Source organism: Chenopodium album, chromosome 8, assembly GCF_948465745.1.
Source record: "Chenopodium album chromosome 8, dcCheAlbu1.1, whole genome shotgun sequence".
NCBI classification, from domain to species: Eukaryota; Viridiplantae; Streptophyta; class Magnoliopsida; order Caryophyllales; family Amaranthaceae; genus Chenopodium; species Chenopodium album.
The window spans coordinates 26,681,356-26,685,366 of record NC_137841.1 but is presented as its reverse complement, the minus strand read 5'-3'; positions in this window follow the sequence as shown (position 1 = coordinate 26,685,366).

Below are 4,011 nucleotides of genomic sequence, written 5' to 3'. Positions count from 1 at the left end.
ATGCCTTGTATGCACTAGATAAGGGAGGAGGAGCTTGGTCACTTGCAGAAACGGTCCACAAAGGTCTTCCAATCCAATAAGTCTCGTACTTGTGAACGTTACTTTCATGCAACGATACTTCACGAGGACTATCGTTATAGCGTGGAATTACTTGTTCAAGTCCATACTGCCGCATCAGTCGAGAGGGACAGTAAAAGGTCAATTTGGAGATACTAGGAACACGGCAATATGGTGTTTCATTCGTGCCAACCATCCTAGTAAGCCTCCACCAAGGCACCACCCAACGAATGGAAAATTCTCTCTTTACAAAGAAATTTTTCCAATCTTCATACGACATGTTCGCAGAATAATTCTTCTTCCTACGGACTAAGTCGTTAGGGCCATATTTTTCAATGTCATCGGGGGCTTCAAATAATTCCAAACGCTCCATCAACCAAATCTGCAAAACAAGAAAACAAAAAGAACATTAATCGTCAAAAAAAAAAAAAAAAAAAAATAAAAATAAAAATAAAGAAATGCAGATTCCCGTGACACGGCAGTTTTGACCGTGTCACGGCAGAACCTAACCGTGACACGGTGACTATTTTGTGTCACGGGGGCTATTCAGAGCGTATTTTTACCTGTAATAGTACCAGAGAGCCCTTCCTGATGGTTTTCCGGTCAGATTTTGCCTCGTCTAAACCACGAAATGTTTCTCCAAGGCACGTCGGCATAGGAGATCTTCCGGATTCTACATGCTCAAGCACAGACGCTAGACAAGCATGTCCTACCCTACCGTTTGCAAAAAGTAGCTTGCTAAACATGCAAAAAATATATGCCCTTCTACGATACACATGATAAGACTCAGAGACAGGGCGATTAAAATATAAGTTCGCAAGTTTTTCTATGTCTACTTCATTACCACAAACAATTCTATTTAAATCTGGATCTGTTAGATTCAGATGGCGTTCAAAGTCTTGGTAATAGTATTCACGTAAGGTAGGCATGGCTATAAGATTCCTAGCAGGAAATCCAAAAATTGCGCCAAATTCCTCCGGCAGAGGACAGATCTCATCATAATCAAATTTGAAACAGTGCGTTTCTGGACTCCAATAATCTAATGCTGCCCTAAGAAAATCATGTTCAATAGCTACATGTCGCAGGGCTAGCAAACCCCTGACATGAAATAATTCTAACTCTCTTTTTTCGGCATTGGTCAAAGAATAAGACCAGTCGCGCAATGTATTATCAAAATTCTGAGACATGATTATTGAAATATGAAATTCTAAATTATTTTGTGTTTCGTAATTATGCATATCATGAATAACCTGGTCTTATTTTATAGCAAAAGCGCTCGAAACTGCCCAGAATTTATCTTTACGCACGCGTGAAACAATCTGCTGAATAATAAGCTTCCCGTGACACGGGAAATTCCACCGTGTCACGGGAACCTTTGCCGTGACACGGCAGGTTTTGCCGTGACACGGTAAACAGTGCCGTGTCACGGCACCTTACGCGCCTGCTTTTGTTTCATCTTTCCCGTATCTATCCGGATTTTTTGTATTTTCTTATCTTTAACGTTTGTTTTTTCAGTCTTTTCTGAGAGTTCTACTCCTAATAAAATTCTCACCTTTTTTTTATTTTATTTTTATCTTTATTTTACGATGCTTTTTATTTTTTATCTTTATCTTTATTTTACGATGGCTTTTATTTTTTATTTTTCTTTTTGGGGAAGATTTTTTTTTCATTTATTCATCATTTTATCTTTATTTCTTTTCTTTTCTTTTCTTTTGGGGAAGTAATTTTATTTCTTTTCTTTTGGGGAAGGTCGGTACCCTCCATTACTCCACTTATGTCTTCCTTCATCGTGTCATCACTAAGTACACAATCACACACAAAAAGTCTCAAACACACACTAACACACACAATAGTAGATATATAAACCGTAAATAATGTACAAAGAGTCGTAATACATAAATGTATCAAGTGTCATCACAGTATGCACATAAACCCTCGGTCAAAAATCTCTAGAATCAGAATCAGTCTCATCTTGTCCCTGTGCATGTGGACCTCCTTGTGTGTATGGAAACGGCGAACCAAAGAGTCCCTCGACCATCCGAGTACGGGGAGTAACGTCCCTACTAGTCCCCGCAGGCCCAGTAGTAGTCAAGCTCAAAGCAGGACCCGTCCAGCCGGAAAGCGGAGTAGACTGGCCCAAAGATACTGGAATCGTCGGCGAAGGCATCGTCCCATATAGCGGAACTGAGAATAGGCCCGACAGTGGTGGAGGAACCCCGGATAATGGGGCCGAGAATGAACCAGGATCCAAAGGAGACCCAAACTCAGGAACTGGAGGCTGTGAAAATGACGGACGCTGAGAAGACTGCCCCTGCTGAGCCTCCTGGAACGGCTGAGTAGTCCGCGGCTCTCGTTGAGAACGTCGGTGAGCCTCAGGAGATCGTCTACTACGACCAAGCTCCTCCTCGTCCGAGCCTCTGGGCCTCGAGCGCGAGCGGGACCTCTGTCGCTCTTGAAAAAACACAAAATCAAAAGGTGTCAATGATGCAAAACAAAACAAATGGTGGAAATGAAAAAGTAATAAGTGATACCTCAAGGACGTCGCTAGAGCTCCGACAACTCGCACCACGCCGAAGCTTGATGACGCAATACTTCAGCGCGTCCACCAGCTTCATAATTCCCATCACCTCCGGGCGGTTAGGCTGAGGACAAAACAAAGAAAAATCAGTAATAAGCATCATTAAAAGAGTGGATAATACGTCGAAGAAAACTCACCGGCTCAAAAGCCTCAGGCACTGACTCCTGCGCCTGTCTATAACCCTCCGGCGCGTCAGCAATATGGTCCTCCGTGATACCTATCGGCCCAGGGTAGCGGACAGACTGAGGAGGAATCGGAATCCTCCCCACAGGATGAATGGTCGTCTGAAAATATGATCGAATAATCAAGTTATTCGACTATTTAAAACAGAGACTAGTAAAAAAGATTCTCGAAATCATACCTCGGGAAGACGGGGTGGAGGAGCCAGAGAGGGAAGCAAATCCCGCGCGTAGTCACTCTCCATGTGAACAAGCTCCTGCCACGGAAAAGTGTAGCGCTCTCCCCTGTTGATCAACCCTCTGATCAAGCGGGAGTCCAGCATCGACTCTGGCGGGGAAGAAGGCACCACAAAGCGATCGCCGCTATGCTGACGGACGACTCGCTCCCCCAAATACCAGACGAAGCGCCCAGTACCAACCAAAATGGTACGGTACACTGAAAGACGTAGGGCCTCGGGCAGATCAATCATCCCGGCCCAAGGACGATACTGAACATCAACGGGAACCTGAAAACCATAAAATGTTAGGCGTGAAACGACAGAAACAACATCAGAAGGAAAAAAAAACGCAACAAAGCTAATCCTTACGCCAACGGAAGAGGTGCCTCGGCGTAGTACCCCACGAAGCGCCGGAACAGACTCCACCCGTGACTCTCCTCGGTCACGCCAGCTGGCCCCGACGGGGAAGTCATGGACCACTCCCCGACGCCGGCGAGGAGCCAAGCCTGGGAAGTACTCATAGAACCATAACTGCAACAAAAATAACATTCAGCATACGAATCGAAAAGCCGAAATGGAACAAGAAAGGGAAAAGATCATCACCTCTACGACTCTCCACAGGCCGTAAACAGTGACAGGGGACTCGTCATTCAGCTGACGGCAGCCATGACGTAGAGATAGAAGAAGATCCGCGTATCCAAGACTGGCCCAGCTGTAGGATCCTATCTCGGGAATCCTGGCCAAAGAAGGGAGGTAACAGAGGAGCACGCGTGAACTCCTGTCAGGAGAGAGGGTCATAGAGATCAGGATCAAGACGAAGATCCGCACCCGCTGCTCGGCCGTCGTGTCCTCCATATCGAAGCCGCGAGCAAGAACTGAAGCCGACTCCGATCGTCCACTCCTAGAACCACCTCGTGACACCGGACGAGTCCTGATGTGCTGAACGATCGGACCTAACAAATCAGCTACCTCAGCCGAT